Here is a 21,883-nt window from a genome sequence, read left to right as displayed (position 1 = left end):
ACAACCATCAGATAGTTATTCATATCTTAATGGTTGCTATTCTTCTGCAAAATACCACCTGGCATCAGTAGTTATGATTTGTGGTTCTATGACATCATGCAGGGGTATATACCTAAATCCTTCCAAGTGAGGTGCTGGTGCGTCATATAACTAACTAACGATGATAAATTGCATCAGTTTGTTAACAGACTACACAGCTGAAAGATGTTGAAGTGTCTTGTAGTAGCCTGCACGTATTTGTTGATGTTGTATAATGACATCTCATTAGTGTGCGGTATTGAAGTCACTACTGATAATGTTACAGAAAAGGAGTCATTGATGCAGTCAGAACATTGTATTGTTAATGAGTCAACTGTCAGAAGAAAATCTGATAACAGAGATCTAACTATTGTTAATGATACTGGAGAATGGCTAGTAGCTAGTGATGGTAATGACTTTTTCATCCTTACTACAAATGGATCACGTTGTGAAGATGATAATTACAATCCTAACATCATCATTTATGCTGTAAAGACTGTTATGAATTGTATTATCTTCATATCAGCTGCTTGCACTATTGCCCTACACTTGTATTTAAGAAACTTACGAACTGAGTTTGGTGTACTGGTTATCATAGTTTGCTTCTTTGTGCTTGTGTTATATGTGGCAACATTCATCCACAACAGGTATCAGTTTACACACGAAGTCAATGACAATGGAAGCATCTGTGCTGTGTTTGTTTATGTGAAAGGAATTTTGGTATTCTTCTACCATTCAACAGTAATAACTATCTTTTTCCACTTTACATACTTGATGTATAGCACTTTAAAACTAAGATCAAAGAAACCTAACTTTGATATACACTTGACATGCAAATACATTGCAGTCATCATTTCTCTAACAACTGTTTGTGCATTAATAATTATGCCATATGACATAGTGGTCAGTAGAAATGCTTTTGCTACCAAAAATGGATACTGTGCAATTGACTTTGAAGATAACAGTGAAGGATCATTGTTCATCCTTGTTATACTACTGTCCCTAGCAATTGCTGTACAGTTAGTATTGTTTGCCTTTGGAATGATATTGTACCTTTTGGTGACTAGAAACTCTTGTGAATTCAAAACAATCGATTTTAAAGTATGCCTAGCATTGATATCCACATCAGGATTGAACACGGTCTTGTTTTTAACATCGTACTTCTTGGTTCAATCTACAGGCATTCCATTTCTACTTAGTTCTGTTGGTACACTGGTGGAACAATTGATTTTGTTGATAATATCATCTGTGAAAGTCACAAGAGCTGTGACTTCAAACAGTACTCAATAGAAATTAAAATTGCAAGCACACACTTGTGAGCATTATAATTATACTGTGTATATAATTATGTTAATTCAAAATAATTATGTTAATTCAAAATAATTAATACATATTCAAAATTGAGGGTATAGCTAACCACATACGCTATATACGTAGCTACAGGTTCCAAAACATGCATCCACATACAGTATTCAGTTTTACTAAACTAAAGGCTAACATGGAACACTTTTTAGTAGAATAAATATTCATAGTTTTGCAGCTGTAGGTCTTCTCTGTGCTGATTGTGACACACTTCAAAACTGTAAAATGGCGTATGATTTACTTTATATGCCAATTACATATTATGCAGCTACAGTATGTAAACCATACAAATGGTACAGTACATAGCCAATGCTTTATAGAGAGATGGAATGTTCTTTTTGATTTGAGTACCATATACACTAGTTGCGTATACAAGGCACACATTCTAACCTCAAATTTCGTTTATATATGTTCTTAGTTTGGCCTCACTTGGAAAATCACACAAACATGAAATGTGTGTACAGGGGCACATCTAGATTATTTCAAGGTGGTTTCTAGATTTGCTAGTGGGTAATAAATACAGGGGTCTGGTGGGGTACATCCCCCAGCTGCTGACAGAATATTTGAACATTAAAATTCTATAAATTCATGCATGATTTCATGGTGTAAGCTATTTTCAATTATAGTGAATATACATTTCCAAATGAAATTTGAAAGAAAAACAAGCTACTAAATCATTCTTTAAATTTCAATTACATTTTTATGTTACTCATTTTAATAATTATTGTATCACGTTATGAATGCTCTATTAGAGTAGTTTTGACTGTTATATTGATGCTCTATTAGAGAATCTTTATCTTTAAAAAAAGCTTTTCTACAAACCTCAATCCACTTTAAAGGAACCAATGTAACTGTAGCTATGCTGCCCTGCCCTGTTCTCATTTATTAAACTAAGATAGTTTGATGTTCCTTCTGCAAGTTCACAGGTTAAAATTTCAAAAGGGGTTTCCGGAATCTCAGGAAAACCCCTAAATACACCTGGTGTATTTTGTACTATTGTATAGTGGATCCCGAGCTCCTATATAAGTTGCTGTGGAGCTTGCCATTATACTACACTTGTATTCTTTGAATGCTAGAAAACTCCCATCCGGTGACTCTATACCACCATCTTTCCCCATGTTAATATATTATGTGACTGAATATTGGAAAATCACCCATATGGGAACACTTGACATGTAAATATTTAATGATTAAGTAATACGCTTCTTGGTGTAAATCTGCTTTTAAACAATTCTCAATTCCTTAAATTACAAGAAAGGTTTTGAAATATTTTTAAAGTGGACCCTGCACTAAACAACATCACCCTAAGCAATAAAATTCTTGGTTGACAATATGGGTGATTTTCAAAATTCGGTCATGTTGTAATACGGCAACACTTATATGAAAAACGCTATCTAAAATGGCTAGACTTGAGTCAATTATGTTTTGAAAATAACCTACAGTGAAACCTGTCTAATCAGGTCACTGCTTAAAGAGCTCACCTGCCTAAACTGGCCATTATAAAAATCCCCACATGTGCCAACTGTGTACAAAAAGACCTGCGTAATGCAGCCACTTCCTTAATGAGGTCAGAAATTTTTGGACCTTATGATGACCAGAATAGACAGGTTTCACTGTATTATGCTTTTGAGCAGTGCTCAGCCTATTATGCTCAAGAATATGCTCTAGAGTTGGCTGTTTTATTAGCTGCTGTATTAAAGTGACTGCTCTATTAGAATATTATTGATCTTATTTTTGCAAAGTGTGAATAATCAATAAAAATAATAGCATTACACATTTTCTTGGTATGAAATGCAGTACCAAGGTGTAGTGTGTTCATGTTTTGCTGTATTTTTGGCACACGCATTGTACATTTTAATTGCAAACCTTGAAAATTGTCCTATAATGCTGGCATAGTGCTTGATGCTTTTGCAATACTTGAAATTATACCGGCATAGTTGGCGCAAGCCTAAAAATGACATTAAATTGACCAGGCTACTTCTTGAACTCTGAATGCACTGAATGCATGGCCATAAATGATGTGATTCTATCTTTAAAGCTATGAATACATACTGAGTTATTGTAATTTAAAACATATGACTCAATCAGGTCACTCGTGCTATGGTGCAGCTACAAAATGTTCCACCAAGTCATAGACAATGATCAAATATACATACTATACATGTAGCTGACAACACAATAATTCTGTTAATACTTATATGAGATCTGTTGTTGAAATATGCATAAAGACAATTTTAAATTTAATTTTTGTGTGCATGCTTACATTAATTTTGTATTATGGCAGTGTTAAACATTATTCATGGTTGCTTCTCTACATAGAACAGAATGTAGTCAGCTGAGATCTGTGGATATGAACCGTATAATACAAAATTTACAAATTTCTCTTTACATGAAGTATATTATGGGATGTAGCTACTTTGATAAATGCAATGAGAAAGGCCAATGCAAAATTTGTAAGTATATACAACTATTATATTAAAGAAGAATACTATACACATGAACACACTGTTAAGCTGATACAACAAAACAGTTCACAGGCTTAAGAACATGTCACCCATTGAGTCCCAACTAGCTATAAATCTGTTTTTGAAATAAAAGTCATATTGACTTAATATACATTGGTAAAAATGCACGCTAGAAAAATAACCTTATAAACATTTTAATTGCTTCAGTAAACAGTGAAACAAAACTTGAATCAATAACTTATAGATGTATCATTGGATTTGCCACTTCATGGAGTAAGAATAGTCTTGTGTCATTTCTGTACCATAAAGCAAACATTATTACATGCAGTAATATAAAATATGACTTCGTTGTTGCTATTTCTAAGCCTAAACAGCCTTCTTGCTTGAAGCAAAGTGGATATATAGGCCAAAAACTATATACCTTGATGAATTCCCTGGTTCACAGTGAAAAAGTCCCAACTATAGCTGGCTATCCCATAATACTTGTGACTTATGATCAATTAAATGTGTACCTGTAATTTACTGACTGTACAATTGATTGTGTTTTGTTCCTCTCACTGTCAATCACTATAAGTCCATGCACCATTGACTATAAGTCCATTATATTCACCAGACAAGGTTTATACAAGTGTATAATATAAAAAGAAAAAAAAATTGTATTTGAATAGGGATCACAGATAGAATTGCATGGTTTCTAACTTTGAGATAGAAAAACAGTTATTTTACCAATCAGGGTTGGGGTTCGTCTTGAGGTATTGTTAATGTAGTCTATTTAGTAGCTATTATGAATAAATTAAAGTCACCCTGACATATGGTTTCACAGTTGAATCTTACCAATCATACATATGGATTTGATACCTTAAATTATCGAACAGTTGCAGAAATAAGATACATAGCTGAAATGATATTCAATTTTAGAGGTGCTTAACATGCTTCAAGACACGGAAGAAGTTTACATAATTTCATGGCAGAGATAAGCAATTTAAGTAATTTGGTCACTAAAAAGTTAGAAATAAAAACTTGAATTTAGGGGTTTTTAAAAGCTGTGTTTGCCTGCAGCTATACTAGCTTATTTATTATTTAATGCTTTACAGTAATACTATGATACAAACACGGGGTTGGATAAGGCTGACAATAATTCCTACTTCAGCCTATCAGTAGTATAGCTAAGACTGAAGTGAGGGATAAATATCAACTAGTATAGCTGCAGGTGTAGATGACCTCCTTTTTTTGCTATACTGCTTTAATCTGTGATTCCTATAAAATTTCAAATTTTTTCCTTACACTTGTTTGTTTATTTTATTGCAGTAACACGATTTATTAACCGCATGAAAGGAAAGAATGGCACCAGGAACATTAATCCCCAGCTAGGCCTGCGCCTATTATGCCGGCATAATCTTGAGAATAATAGGTCACCAATTTCATGAGAATAATTCCGGAATAATAGGATAGTTATAGGCATAATTTTAGAATAATCGGACGACCATGGGAATAATCGGTGGAATTAGGGGGCGTATCTCTTCTTGATTACCTAGAAGAAAGAGTTAAGCTACTACAAATTATATAAAGCTGACAGGAGTGCTGGCTGAAAGGAGCTGAAAAGCCTCTAAAAGATCGATATACTCTAATAGAACGCTCAAATACTCTAATAGAGCAGTCAGATCATTTTATGTTAATAATCGGCAGCCAGCATCAGGGATTTAACTGCATGATTATCTGAAATTCTGAAACTTGTACATCTTATACCAGTGTATCTTCTTCAAGTCTTTGAGCATTATTATCTACCTAACTTAGTAGCTATAAAGTAGATACAGCATATTATTATAATACACTAATAATTAAATACACTTCAATTATTACTGTAGATAGCTATTCTAAGTCTGCTGTAACTATTATCTAATCCAAAACAGCCAAGCTGTAAAAAAAGTGTGCGGCCCTCAGAAAGGCTATGGTGAAAAAAGATGTGAAATCCAAGGTGGCGGCCAAGAAATGGCTGTGATGGTAGGTTAATGGTAAAAATTTTAATAACAACAATTCAGGTGAATTTGGTGCCGCTTGGTCTTGGCACAAAAATTCCAATCTCGTTATGTACAGACTTGCTCAACCACAAAGTTACGTAATACAGGAAACTGGTTAATCACGTGATCACCGCACATTGCTATTGTGGTCAACCACGTTTTCTGCGTAACAATGACGAGTGAGTGACTTTATAAAGGAGATAAACTGGTGACTGTTATGAATATGGAAAGCACCTTGATGGAAGGTACGGTAACTCACAACTAAATTTGCAGTGACTTGTGTATTCACACATTCATAGTGATGAGGCGAGTGAATCACTATTAATTTTTGTCTCGAGCTTGTAACTTATACTGAACATAATGTATGGCATTGCTATCAGGTGGTTACCAATGCGCCTGACAATGTCATGCATATTTAAACTGTAAGCTCACTGGTTATGTACTCGTGGGGCAAGGTCGAGGACAAGGTTGAGATTTGAACTATGATAAGCACGACTGAATCTCTGCTTTGTGCTGTTGCAGTTTCACCGTAAATTCTTACCGGTGAAACAACATAACCAAATGGTTAGGACAGTGGCTTGTATGCCCCATGATGCTGGCCGGTTCATGCTGTTGCAGTTTCTTGCACTACTTACCATGACTATAACTGGTTATTATGGAACTTTGAGACAGTTTCTATCCGTGTTAACCTCCTGCAAGTTACTAGTCTTGTCCAAGGTGGATTTGCCCGCACATACTCAAGTGCTTAGGACACTTTCCCCAGCAGATTCAAGCCTAATAGAGCTCTATATGACATGCTTAATATAATGCTGCAAAAATGTTCATTTGATATCATTTCTCTTGTAATGCTGTGTACCCCCGGACACTAAACAAGACTATGGGACCGGCCATAATTGACGTAGTAAGATACATGAATTATAGTTTAGCTTTTTTCATTGTACCAGTGATAGACATGATGTCATGCACTCATCCAGTATTTTCTATAACACAAACTGAGTATGTATGCAACAAAATTTAATATTTTATCTTCAAATGTTTAGTAAAACACTTGTTCGTATTCTTCCTATTGTGTTGTGCATATTGTCCAATCTTATATCAATTGCTTTATTTTACAGATTATTAAAACAAGATGCCACAGAACTTGCCAGCTTGAGCAATCTTAGTGTAAGTGTATTTTGTTTGTGATCTTACAATAGACCATATGCAATCTTGGGGGCATGGCTTTGTAGTATTGATCGTGTGCAATCTGTAACCAGAATATCTTGAAAGAATACTATAGTAACTTCTCGGATGTTCCTTTCATCAAGAGTATGAGCATTTAAAATTTTTCCGGTATAGAATTTCTTGCTCTCAGGAATATATGAGACTATGCTCTAGATTGCACATAGTCTATAACAACAAATACAGTGTCCTCAGTAAGGAGATTGATTTAAGCCCCCTACCCCACCACCAACATACATTCACATTTGTACCACCCTTTAAGCAAGGCCTAAACTGTTGGTCATCACAATCCTAGAGGGGAAGGTCTGAAAGCTACCGTACAGTAGATAACTTAGGCAGTGTAAAACGTAGGTGAATTTGGCAAATAGTCCAAGTTTTTTTCCTTGCCTATAGCCATTGTTAGCTATGTCACTGTGTAGAGATATGTTACAAAACACACCGGGGTGTAGCTAGCTTTCTGAATTACCTGGGCACAAGATCTGGCTGTCCCCTTTAACAAGCAATGCGAGCCCATCTCTGTGGACTCTTCATTACAGATTTGCTTTAAAAGAAGTTATGCCTAGCTAGCTACTACACTGCTGTTTGTACAGCAACCCGCATAATCCAGAAAACTGGATTTACACTTAATAAATACACATGCTTTGCACAAAGCGCTGTAACTTTCGAAGCTTTCGTCCCTCCTATGGCTATGCAATTTATATCATTCTACTCATGATGTAGCAAGGATCAAAATGATACCTAGGGTTTTACCCTAACACTAAAATTAATGGTGAAGCCAAAACTAGTCGTGAAAATAACTTTTCAGTAAGGAAACACACAAACCCTTTACATACCTTTATAAAATGGTTGATAACTCGATGGTAGTTGATCCTATCGCTTTGCAACAACTTTCATTCCACTCTTCGTGAAATTCACTTTCATAATTTATTGTGTTGATTTTTAGTTAAGACCAGCAACTGTTGTCACAAGTGATGAATGTTCCTCTTATAATAGGTGCTAGTGGCACACAAATGTTTATTCATTGGAGTCATGTGCATACTGCTGAGGTAAGTCTATTGTCAGCTGTGTATATACTGTACCATATGGATATCAAATCATCAGTCGAGCATTGTCATTTGCTTAGTTCATTCAGTGCTATTGTAAGAATGATGTAGATTGTCGCTTTTCTGCCTTACAATGTCACTGGAAAATTAGCGTGGTTTCAGAGTGACCTAAAATGCTTCTGGGAAGTTCTGCAATAGTGTTGATTTGGCTAGTGAGACTTTGGATTCATTTGCTGATTTGATTTTCCAATTTCTGTAATGTGTTTAGAGGTCTTTTATTTCTATGATTATTAGCAATTGTCATCTTGATATATAGGTGTTCTGGAGATTATGGGAAAACACCACACACGATGCAATTGGTTTATAATAGTGTGTATTCTAACTTATTCTGTAACTAAGTTTTGTTTGTCATATCGATTGAGTTGTGTATATTTTTATCACTTGTTCAGACCTGTTGCATATTACAAGTTTAATCGAAGGTTAACTTGAAGGTGGCCATAATAACATTAATAGATGGGAACTAACGTTGAACACTATACACTATTCAGTAAATATCTAAACGGTAAGGTTAGCTTGATCACTATGCATTGTGGTATTCATTAGAAGGTATCAACAGGTTTGGGGTAGTACCATATGTAGCAGCCTGCCTGTTCTAGATCATTCTATGATATAGCAGGGCAGTAAAGGAGCAGCATTATCACTAATTGTTTGCAGTGCTGGAAACTTTTTATCCCACCAAAGGTCCATAGTACCAAACTACGGCTGGTTAGTAGGATATGGGCTGCATTGTAGCATATCAGTTAGGAGGGATCATATAGGGCATCTGGTGTTGGGTAAATTGGCATACCACCAAATGTACCAGCCAGAGCTTTATCATAAATGTTGGGGTACACATTTACCATGACCCAATCTCGGAGGGTCATGTGATCTCACATGACAGATTAAGGGTCAGGTCACAAGGCTACAGCGCTCCAGCCCATTCTCCCAATCTCGATGTCTTGTTGTATTATGGCCATTGCCACACACTGGTATACAGAATGTTTGTTTCAGCTCTATAGTCAACATCATCTTCATAACACTCACTGCCGTGATGCAATGGTTCTTTCAAAATGATGCACTTGCAATAATCAAGGCTTGCAACACAATAAATGAAATAGTGGTGAGACAAGCATATCAAATGTACTATCAGTACATGTACATCAACCAGATGTGTAAGCTTCATACTTGGAGCACAAAACTTTTGACTGTGTAAATATTATTGCAACATTCAAGTGTGTGTTGCAAATGACGATTGCAAGTCCCTAGATGGCTCCACAAACACTTCTGTACAATACAAGTGAAGAATAATACCAACATATAAATGGACACTTCATTATGTTTTTTCACTCCTTGCATTGTATCATTACAGTACATTATACATAAACATATTATGTATTACACACTTAGATATGCTACAAAGGAATTGTCAGTTTCATGTCGTAATTGGCTAATTCATAATTAAGTCACCAATTGCTGCAGATTGATTGCCGTCTTAAGCTTCTTGGTATAAGGACATCTACAGATCATCTAAGGCTCTTCATCATAATATAGGCAGGGGGCTTATCAGTGCTGAAGCGAGTGGACTGACTAATAGGCCATCATCTATCACACAGACTTCTCACTTCCTGGAATATAAATGCTAACAATAAATTAAACAATAATAATTATTATTGTGATATGTAATGTGTAAATAATATGAGGTGGTATAAGCAGTGGACCTGGAAATGAAGAACTCAATTGGTACTTCACATTCATGCCTGTTACCTCTACAAGTCACAGCATCCCATCTTGCATGGCCAGATCACTTATTCTATATCATGGTACCTCACACAATCCCTAGCATTTAATGCCTGCACTGAAAGAGGGTTTGGACTGCTTAGCATAGGCCATTCTGATGAGTGCTCATTTTCACACCTCCAGGTACCATACGCACCATTAATATTAATAAATACTAGAAGTTTAACTTCTCATGCACCACATGAAGCACACAAGGCTATTATAATTTTGTCAAACTGCTTGTGTAACCAGCAGCTCTTGCCAGCAGTCACCCTTTCACTGAAAATGTTTCCTGGAAAAATTGTTACACAAAATTTCTCCAGTTAAGCAATACTAGTGTACTTGTCATACAGAAAGCCAGCTGTAACTAGTGAGCAGCCAGTCCAGACCTGACGATAGACGTCATGTGATGCATGGTGCAGAAGTGCTATGACTATGTAAGATGAGACACTGTGACTTGCAGAGGCATCTAATACAATAGAATGCATAAACACTAGGAAACATATAAAATTTCTGGATCCCTGCAGGTCTTTGGTCCTGGGTTTATTAATTCCTGGGGTAGGGAATTATATTAGTACTAACTTGTGTACAATAATCTGTATGTGTAGCTATAAAATACCTTAAGAGAACATCTGAGAAGTTTGACTAGTATTCTAGGGATGGGAGGGTATTGACATTTCTGTCGTACGATTATTGTCATGAGCCATTATCACAATTATTGTACATTTAACCACTGTACTGTAACAAAAACCCTAAAATATTCAACTAAATGGCAAAAATATTTAAGATGATCGATTATTATATGATAATTGCCAATTTTAATTATCACTAGTTAATGAAAATTAGACGATTGCCTACTAAATAATTATGATAATTGGATAATTGCCCATCTCTATAATATTCTTGCATCAATACTACAAAGCCATGCCCCCAAGATTGCATATGGTCTATTGTAAGATCACAAACAAAATACACTTACATTAAGATTGCTCAAGCTGGCAAGTTCTGTGGCATCTTGTTTTAATAATCTGTAAAATAAAGCAATTGATATAAGATTGGACAATACGCACAACACAATAGGAAGAATACAAACAAGTGTTTTACTAAACATTTGAAGATAAAATATTAAATTTTGTTGCATACATACTCAGTTTGTGTTATAGAAAATACTGGATGAGTGCATGACATCATGTCTATCACTGGTACAATGAAAAAAGCTAAACTATAATTCATGTATCTTACTACGTCAATTATGGCCGGTCCCATAGTCTTGTTTAGTGTCCGGGGGTACACAGCATTACAAGAGAAATGATATCAAATGAACATTTCTGCAGCATTATATTAAGCATGTCATATAGAGCTCTATTAGGCTTGAATCTGCTGGGGAAAGTGTCCTAAGCACTTGAGTATGTGTGGGCAAATCCACCTTGGACAAGACTAGTAACTTGCAGGAGGTTAACACGGATAGAAACTGTCTCAAAGTTCCATAATAACCAGTTATAGTCATGGTAAGTAGTGCAAGAAACTGCAACAGCATGAACCGGCCAGCATCATGGGGCATACAAGCCACTGTCCTAACCATTTGGTTATGTTGTTTCACCAGTAAGAATTTACGGTGAAACTGCAACAGCACAAAGCAGAGATTCAATCGTGCTCATCATAGTTCAAATCTCAACCTTGTCCTCGACCTTGCCCCATGTGTACATAACCAGTGAGCTTACAGTTTAAATATGCATGACATTGTCAGGCGCATTGGTAACCACCTGATAGCAATGCCATACATTATGTTCAGTATAAGTTACAAGCTTGAGGCAAAATAGTGATTCACTTGCTCATCACTTAGTCTGGCGGCACCCGCCCTTACTCTATGCGATGGGGTGGGCGCCGCCAGACTACTCATCACTATGAATGTGTCCAAGGGCATCGGAACCGGGGGCCAGGCCCCCACACTATTTTCAAAAGCATGTTTTGGCCCCCCACTTTTTGGGCCAAGTACTAGTAGCCAATCAGCCAAAGTTATATACACACAGAAATGCATACCTCCATACGAGAAGCCATACAACCATCACGCAAAAGCACTCTGGGTTGTGGCATCACCAGTCCACCGCAGAGGTGAATCCAGACTTATAGAAAGGGGGGTCAAAAATGAACTGAGGCACTACATTGTCTCTGGTTTGATAAGGTGAGACCAAAAATAATAAAAAAAGACCACAACCAGCTGACAATAGCTGCCCACCTCACCAACCACGCATTTATAGCTGATAAAGTACATAAAAATCCTTAAATAGCTCACTACACACTGTTCTAATACTGTGACTGCTTTATTAGAGTGACTGCTCTATTAGAGTATCTCGATCTTGGTATATTAAAAATTTTTAGAGGGGGGTCAAGAGGCCCCTTTGACCCCCCCCCCCCCCCCCCTGTATCTGCCCCTGGTCCACCCCATTCATTGTACTGTACGAGGCACTGTATTAAACACAAAAGCACCTGTAATTTTATTTCTGTTCTGCTTGCACACGATACCTGTTGTTGAAATATTTCCTGGATCCCGTGCAGTGAGAAGTTTGAACAGTAGAAAGAGTGTCATGTCCGTGATGTGGGAAAGATTGAACTCAAATTGAGGGTGGTAACAGATCTAAGTCTAAGAGGGCAGTCACACTGTAGTGCACGAGTGTATGGGAGTTGCTGACTACCAACGATTAAACCAGACATTATTAAGATTTTGTGGTGAAGTTGATTTATGAAGAGAAACAAACAAGGATGTGGAATATCAAAGTGGCCAACCATGAATGCAGTGTAGTATTCACCTGATCTACACTCAGTTTGGGAACACCTACTAGAACAGATATCCCAGCTTATAGTTCCTTAAAGGTAACGATGCTTCACTTTGCTGATAACAACTATTAATGCTGTAATCCTTGTAGTGTGAAGTACGTAAAGCTCGCATAAAGAAAAGACCTTGATGTGACCATGATTTCTCATGTGATACATACATGCATTAAGCACATGCAGTAGGTGTAGAGGAGCATAGCGGCGGGTGTAGGGAGTGAAGAGATAGCTATGCAGTATAGGTGTAGGGCTGTTAGCTAGTGATAACACACCCCACAACACCTTTATATAAACGTACGTATGAACTGGGTACAGAGGAGCTGTATCAATGGGACCCTGTGTGTCTGAATGGGTTTATGGTTAACTGGTCATGGCTATCTTTGGCCCCCCCACCCTGAAAATCGTTCCTAGGGAGTGAAGAGATAGCTATGCAGTATAGGTGTAGGGCTGTTAGCTAGTGATAACACACCCCACAACACCTTTATATAAATGTACGTATGAACTGGGTACAGAGGAGCTGTATCAATGGGACCCTGTGTGTCTGAATGGGTTTATGGTTAACTGGTCATGGCTATCTTTGGTCCCCCCACCCTGAAAATCGTTCCTACGCCTTTGAATGTGTGCATACGCAAGTCACTGCAAATTTAGTTTAACACAGGGGTGAGTTACCGTACCTTCCATCAAGGTGCTTTCCATATTCATAACAGTCACCAGTTTATCTCCTTTATAAAGTCACTCACTCGTCATTGTTACGCAGAAAACGTGTTTGACCACAACAGCAATGTGCGATGATCACGTGATTAATCAGTTTCCTGTATTACGTAACTTTGTGGTTGAGCAAGTCTGTACATAACGAGATTGCAAAAATTCACCTGAATTGTCGTTATTAAAATTTTTACCATTAACCTATCATCACAGCCATTTCTTGGCCGCCACCTTGGATTTCACATCTTTTTTCACCATAGCCTTTCTGAGGGCCACACACTTTTTTTACAGCTTGGCTGTTTTGGATTAGATTTCATTTCTTTTTGTATTTGTATACCCCAAAGCCGGCCTATGGCCAGCTTTGGGACTTTTTTAACCTATGTTTTTTTCTTTACTACAGGAAGAAGAAAAGATGAAGTAGATGTACTTTAAATATTTTATCAGTAAATGTACAAATTATATATACTATATAATACATATGTGACCGGATTTGCGAAAAGGGGTCTTCCACACACATCCAATTTGCCAATTTTGACAATTGATAACTTCAGATTGGAAAGAGCTATTGCCTTGATATTTGGGCAGTGGTGAGCACCACTATAGCTGAATACATGGTGACATTTTCAGGTTAATATGTTACTTGAACACTGAGTTATGGTCTCCAACGTTTACGGAATTGGATGTGTGTGGAAGACCCCTTTTCGCAAATCCGGTCACATATATTGATTACAGAAATCTCCATGGTAGTTTCTTTGTAACTGAACACTCTACAAGGTGACTTCTTCTAATTGCTCTCTCTACAGGGTGATTTGTTTGTAGCTGAACTATCTACATGGTGGTTTCTTTGTAGCTGAACTCTCTACAAGGTAATTTCTTCTAGCTGATCTCTCTACAGGGAGATTTGTTTGTAGCTGAACTATCTACAAGGTAACTTCTTATAGCTGATCTCTCTACAGGGTGATTTGTTCGTAGTTGAATTCTGTACAGGTGATTTGTTTGCAGCTGAGCTCTTTACAAAATGGTTTCTTTGTAGCTGAATTTTCTCCAAGGTAACTTCTTCTAACTGATCTTTCTACAGGGTGATTTGTTTGTAGCTGAACTATCTACAAGGTAATTTCTTCTAGCTGATCTCTCTACAGGGTGATTTGTTTGTAGCTGAATTCTGTACAAGTGATTTGTTTGCAACTGAGCTCTTTACAGAATGGTTTCTTTGTAGCTGAACTCTCTACAGGGTGATTTGTTTGTAGCTGAAATTCCTACAAGGTAACTTCTTCTAGCTGATCTCTCTACAGGGTGATTTGTTTGTAGCTGAACTCTCTACAGGTGATTTGTTTGTAGCTGAACTCTCTACAAGGCGATACTTCTAGGTGATCTCTCTACAGGATTCCTTGTTTCTAACTGAACTCTCAACAGGGTGATCTGTTCATAGCTGAACTTTCTACTGGGTGATTTGTTTGCAGCTGAACTCTCTAAATGGTGGTTTCTTTGTAGATGAACTCTCTACAATGTGACTTCTTCTAGCTGAACTCTCTACAAGGTGACTTGTTTCTAGCTGATCTCTCTACAGGGTGACTTGTTTCTAGCTGAACTCTCTACAGGGTGATTTGTTTGCAGCTGAACTCTCTACATGGGAGTTTCATTGTAGCTGAACTCTCTACAATGTGACTTCTTCTAGCTGAACTCTCTACAGGGTGACTTGTTTCTAGCTGAACTCTCTACAGGTGATTTGTTTGCAGCTGAACTCTCTACATGGTGGTTTCTTTGTAGCTGAACTCTCTACAAGGTAACTTCTTCTAGCCGATCTTTCTACAAGGTGATTGAGTTTTTTGCAGCTGAACTCTTTGCATGGTGGTTGCTTTGTAGCTGAACTCTCTAAAAGGTGACTTCTTCTAGCTGAACTCTCTACAGGATGATTTGTTTGCAGCTGAACTCTCTACGTGGTAGTTTCTTTGTAGCTGAACTCTCTACAATGTGACTTCTTCTAGCTGAACTCTCTACAGGGTGACTTGTTTTTAGCTGATCTCTCTACATGGTGACTTGTTTCTAGCTGAACTCTCTACAGGTGATTTGTTTGCAGCTGAACTCTCTACATGGTGGTTTCTTTGTAGCTGAACTCTCTACAAGGTAACTTCTTCTAGCTGATTTTTCTACAGGGTGATTTGTTTGTAGCTGAATTCTCTACAGGGTGATTTATTTGCAGCTTAACTCTCTACAAGGTGACTTCTTCTAGCTGAACTCTCTACAGAGTGATTGATTTTTTTTGCAGCTGAACTCTCTACATGGTGGTTTCTTTGTAACTTAACTCTCTACAGGGTGATTTGTTTGTAGCTGAACTCTCTACAGGGTGATCTGTTCATAGCTGAACTCCCTATAAGGTAACTTCTTCTAGCTAATCTTTCTACAGGGCGATTTGTTTGTAGCTGAGTTCTCTACAGGGTGATTTGTTTGCAGCTGAACTCTACATGGTAGTTTCTTTGTAGCTCTACAATGTGACTTCTTCTAGCTGAACTCTCTACAAGGTGACTTGTTTCTAGCTGATCTCTCTACAGGGTGACTTGTTTCTAGCTGAACTCTCTACAGGTGATTTGTTTGCAGCTGAACTCTCTACATGGTTTATTTCTTTGTAACTGAACTCCCTGCAAGGTGACTTCTTCTAGCTGATCTCTCTACAGGGAGATTTGTTTGTAGCTTAACTCTCTACAGGTGATTTGTTTGCAGCTGAACTCTCTACATGATGGTTTCTTTGTAGCTGAACTCTCTACAAGGTAATTTCTTCTAGCTGATCTCTCTACAGGCCGATTTGTTTGTAGCTGAACTCTCTACATGATGGTTTCTTTGTAGCTGAACTCTCTACAAGGTAACTTCTTCTAGCTGATCTCTTTACAGGGTGAATTGTTTGTAGCTGAACGATCTACAAGGTAACTTCTTCTCTACAGGGTGATTTGTTTGTAGCTGAACTTTCTACAAGGAAACATCTTTTAACTGAGCTCTGTACAGGGTGAATTGTTTGTAGCTGAACTATCTACAAGGTAACTTCTTCTAGCTGATCTCTCTACAGGGTGATTTGTTTGTAGCTGAATTCTGTATAGGTGATTTGTTTGCAGCTGAGCTCTTTACAGAATGGTTTCTTTGTAGCTGAACTCTCTACAAGGTAACTTCTTCTAGCTGATGTATCTACAGGGTCACTAGTTTGTAGCTGAATTCTCTACATGGTGGTTTCTTTGTAACTGAACTATCTACAAGGTGACATCTTCTAGCTGATCTTTCAACAGGGTGATTTGTTTGTAACTGAACTCTCTACAAGAAAACGTCTTCTAACTGATGTCTGAACAGGGTGAATTGTTTGTAGCTGAACTCTCTACAGGGTGATTTGTTTGTAGCTGATCTCTATACAGGTTACTTATTTCTAACTGATCTCTTGAATTCTGTTCAGGGTGACTGCTCTATTAGGATGACTGCTCTATTAGAGTATCTCGATCTCGCACTTGCTACACCAAGTTGGATTTCGTGTTATAACTCCGTGGCTTGAAGTCTGATTCTTCTACACCATTGAAGAGCCTTTCTAAGATGATAACTCCATCTGTACAGTGATTTTCAAAGCATTACCCCAAGTGGTTTATCTGGTAGGCGTGACAAGCATAATAATAATAATAATAAAATATAAAAAATAGCTAATCTCGATTGCGAAATTGTTACACACTGTTGATTTTTTCGCTGTATCTTCCTGGTTTTTAGCTCGATTTCTTTCAAACCACAAAAGGTTTGAGGTTCAATAGTTAACCTATTCACCCACCGATTTTCAGCTTCTTCCCATACGCGGTTTACCTTGTAGGCTTGACAACATATTGGTGTTATTTTTCGTGCATAATCGCTCATAACTCTTTGCCTGTTTATGGTATTCCAGCCAAAGTTGGTACCGAGATGCGCCTTTATATCCCCCTTCTGTGTGCCAAATTTCAAGGCAATCGGATAACGCGTTCGCGTTTTATAGCAGTTTTTGTAAGTGTGCGAAAAGAGGAAGAAAAATAAGAAGAAAAAAAACGAAGAAACTAAGCCAATTTTTGAAGTCGCATATCTCAGGAATGCCTGAAGCGATTTCGCTCAAATTTGGAATGTGGAGTACTGAAGTTCGAGGGAATGTACACAGCAAAATTTGTCTTGTTTCATCAAGGCAGCACAGAGCTACGGAGGTGCGAAAATTGCGTTTTCTTTCTTCCAGTCAATATACTCACGGGGTTGCGCGCCGGCTTCTTGGGCCGCACGACACACTACCGTGTGTCTTGATAGATAGAAAAATGATGTGTAAGGTGGAATGCTTCATATATGGCTATTAATAATTTGGACAAAACTACTTATAGCAGCATCTTGAAAACTAAGTGACTAGCCACAGATATATCTGAATGAGAATAATTATGGGATAATAGGCTGGATACAAGAATAACAAAAGGAATAATAGGAGAATTTTTTGGGAAATTCTAGAAAGAATAATAGGTAAATTTTTGAGCATAATAGGCTCAGGCCTATCCCCAGCCCCAATTTTCAATGACTGAAATGTGAAGTCAATCTTTTTCAGCTACGTATGTTCCATCCATTATACAGTGTTACAAACAAAGAACAGTATGAGAAGTGCCTCTGCAATCAGTCCAGTTACACTATGCAAAATAAAGCACTGAAGCCATGCCACAAGTTATCACCAATCAACACCTATGTGGTAGCAGAGAAAGAATGGGACACAAAGGAGGACAAAAGGGTCCATGATGTGTGTGTTGTAGTTGCTGCAGTTGGCAAAAAGGGCAAGTCTCGGGTTGAAGCAATGCCAAACAGTGAAGTAATTAAGCCCGTAGCCTTAAAATATTCTTGGTTGGAGGCATCAGTCAGTCAGTTAGCAGTTAAATTAAGTTTTCATAGTGGGAGACTCTTTTCATAGTGGGAGACTCTGAAGACATTTGTGGGCTTGGCTATGCCTAACTAATACTACCAAGCTGTTGTGAAGGAGAAGTGAGGGTTTTAGGTGATATTCTTGGGCAAGAAAGCTCTACTATACAGTACATCAGTTTTGTACATTCGCAACTCTTATACTACTGCCAGGTCTGGAGACCTTGCTTAGTCAAATGTATATACACCCTTGAAAGAAAACAAGGGAGAGCAACTAAATTCTGTTTGTCGTAAATTGGTGTTTTGTCATTCTTGTACAATGGCTAGAGGGACAGTGGCATATATGAACATTGTTGTTGCCAAACTCTTGCAAAAATAGGTTTCCACATAATTATAGACATGTAACTCATGTTTGACATTTCCTGTTTGTAGGGTTAAATCCACAATGGGTAGAGAGTTCCATAGGTGGGGTATATACACTGTGAAATAAGTTTTGATCAAGCACCTTCTTTGTGGAAGTACCAAATCTGGTGATAGAAGTACTGAACTGCTGTACTTAGTGATATCAAAATAATTATGATGTTGGTGTCTTGTATGACTTGATAAAGAAGATTTTATTGTTAATTTCATGTATGTAGATCAGACGTAGCATCTTAAGGCCAAGGGTAACTAAGCGAGACCCGTATGATGAGTGGAAATCATTAAGAATGACATAACTAGTCCCCTCAATAGAATTTATTCATTTTCCCTCATTTTTTAAAATAAATAATTATAACCTGTAATACTATTTAGTCACTGGCAGAACTTGCCTATGGCTTTCAGTGTATTTTTGTACTGTATATAACATGTTTTAATAATCAGGTGTACTTTAAAATCAAGGACGTCAGAGTAGGTGCGACCAGAGCCTCACCACTTTTTGGCTGAAATTTAAAATAATAATCTTGATAAAACCAAAACTAAAAAGTACAGTAGCTAGTGAAGATGCAGTACATATTTTCCTTGGAGAACATGATACTTCCAGACCAGCTGCCTTAGTTTGGCAACAGTAAAATACTCTGATGCCCCAAAACACAAACTCCAATAACAAAATACAAACTGAATGGCTTCTGAAAACAATCTTTACAAAGCCATAACTATTATAAGGTCATCACTTACAGCTAACAACAACAGATGCAGTGAACTAAGTCAATAAGCAATGCAACATGTCTGATTGGTACTAGACTGTTTCATAATGTGCTGGACATGGATAGTTTATCATTATTAATTTGCTTCTGTAGCAAGAGTTCACAATATCAAATTTAAGGCATTTAAACCAGTGTTTATTCTAGGATTTCTCCTTTGGGGGGGTGGGTGGGGGAATCAGGAATTTGGGGGTGACCAGGTGAAAGTCTACATAATTATAGTCACAGCTATGTAAAAGTTGTCAAACTTGTTAGTCATTTAAGGCTGTGTCATGAGTGTTGATTTTGATATTTGTGATTGTGCGAAGACTAATCCTATGGTTGGTAGAGCTTGATGCATGAATGTTGTAATGATGACATAATGATGTAATATCTAGGTACCTCATGTATGCATTTATTCTATTAGTAGTGCACTGCGTTTGTTGAATCTGGTGAATAAACAATTTGTGTGATATCACTAAGATATTGTGTGGACTGTTACTGTATAATACCACAAAGCACTAGCAAATTAAAAGACTGCATGGGTGGATGTCTTCCAGGAAACTTAGGCTATTTCAAATTATATCATGGTCATGGATTTTTTTAAAATAATCAGGCTTGCAGTATATTTGCTGGCTGTGCATGTCATTTTGGCTTAGAAGTTTTTACAAAATTATACTTTCTGAGAAGACATTTTTGATAGTTAAGCATGCTATTTAGAAAACAATTAAGACTTGGGCTCTCAGATATTGAATAGCCAACACTATAATTTTTGTTAGTTGTAAATGTACCCTAGGAGATTTTTAAATATTAAATGATCTGATACTGAATCTGAGAGCATTTTAAGGCTGCGTTTGCAATTTTTAATGTCTTACATAATAAACACTCTTGAGATTGAATCTGAGAGCATTTTAAATTTTTGCATGCCATTTCAAAAGCAAACTTAACCTAAGTATAGTGTAGTAATTTTAGGGGGTGAGTCTGAGATCCCGCCCCCACACACATACACACACCCACTCATACCTCCCCTGACATCCCTAGAATAAACACTGATTTCAACCACATGCTACCTGTTTGCCATGCTGTCACTTTTTAAGAGTTATAAATGATTGGAATGGACTTCCAGATAATTCAATAAATTAAAAAGATTTATGATATTTCAATTGGTGCAGGCAGGGGATGAGAAACCACTATACTCATTGGAGTGGCCTAAAGCTAATCAATGTCTCACATACAATGTCTCACATACAAATCAAGTAGCTAGCTGTTAGAGGTAGCATAGCTACTTGTTGTTTACATAAGTATGATCATATTTCTGAGTTGTTAGAGGTAGCTACTTGTTGTTTATTGATCACAGTTCTGACAGTCACATTACATAAACTACAACTCTAACCACTCACATATTTCTGTGGGTGACTGTCAGAAATATGATATACTTACATTACGTAAATGAATGTCAGAACTATGATCATTCTTATGTAAACAACAAGTAGCTACCTCTAACAACTCATAAATATAATTTCATCATGATACGTACATTGCCAGTATACGATTGTTATTTCGAGCCACCAATTCAATTGAGCTTGGATCAAATTATTTCAATACACAACCACACTTTTGTTGTATCTTTCACAAGACTGTTTTGGCCAGTGTTCTTTCTACTCTAAAGCAACCAAGTGGTGGAACAGTTTACCTTCTGTATTATGTACAACAATTTCATGGCAATGTGTCCAGTATAATTAATATATAGCTACAAAGCAGTATAATAACATTACACAAGAAACAACACATAATCAACTACTGTAGCTGCATAACAAAATGTAGCTTTATGTTAGTACAGCAATGAAAGTCAATCCATGTTCTGATACTGTAGTAGGTATATACATTGGAATATCTTTGTTCAAGCACGTTTACACAGATATGTGTTCCATGTTGGCAACTTCTCATCAGTACTTGTGAATATGTACCGTAAACAACATTTGCTGTTGTGCACATTTAGTAAAGGATCTGAGTATCAGTTGCAGACTTTGTGGCTCTGCAAAGAGTATAAATACTATGAATATTATTATTATTATTATGGTTGGCAAAAGAAGTGAACATGTATGATAGAGCCTTTACCAACCTGTTCTTGCATGCTTGCATTAAGAGCATTTTAAAGTAGTTCTAGAGGCACATAGAGCATACTAGTATGAACCTGACAAAGCATTACACACTCCAAGCTCCATATTGAATTTGAATATTTTTAAAGGAAAAACCTAAAGAAAATCTTACTAGAGTATACAAATTGTGGGTATCCTATTTACCGAGCTGTACTCACTGAGAGAGTCCATATGACAAACACTAAATATTGTAATCATTGTGTCTGAAATGAT

At 37.1% G+C, this 21,883-nt stretch overlaps 2 long non-coding RNA genes across 2 annotated transcripts; one reads left to right on the top strand and one right to left on the bottom strand.

Moving 5' to 3' along the window:
- The first annotated feature begins 5,974 nt into the window (after positions 1-5,974).
- LOC136252209 (uncharacterized) lies at positions 5,975-9,880 on the top strand. The gene is made up of 5 exons (XR_010699414.1): positions 5,975-6,108; positions 6,979-7,027; positions 8,078-8,130; positions 8,444-9,286; positions 9,335-9,880. It is a non-coding gene; the product is annotated as an uncharacterized lncRNA (long non-coding RNA).
- LOC136252210 (uncharacterized) lies at positions 9,485-13,570 on the bottom strand. Its single transcript, XR_010699415.1, has 3 exons — positions 13,446-13,570; positions 10,922-10,970; positions 9,485-9,791 (listed from the first exon to the last, which is right to left on the bottom strand). It is a non-coding gene; the product is annotated as an uncharacterized lncRNA (long non-coding RNA).
- Between the last annotated feature and the right edge of the window lie 8,313 nt (positions 13,571-21,883).

Source organism: Dysidea avara, chromosome 4 (genome assembly GCF_963678975.1).
Source record: "Dysidea avara chromosome 4, odDysAvar1.4, whole genome shotgun sequence".
Lineage (NCBI taxonomy): Eukaryota > Metazoa > Porifera > Demospongiae > Dictyoceratida > Dysideidae > Dysidea > Dysidea avara.
The sequence above is the reverse complement of the archived record's forward strand: the minus strand, read 5'-3'. Positions and strand labels throughout refer to the sequence as shown.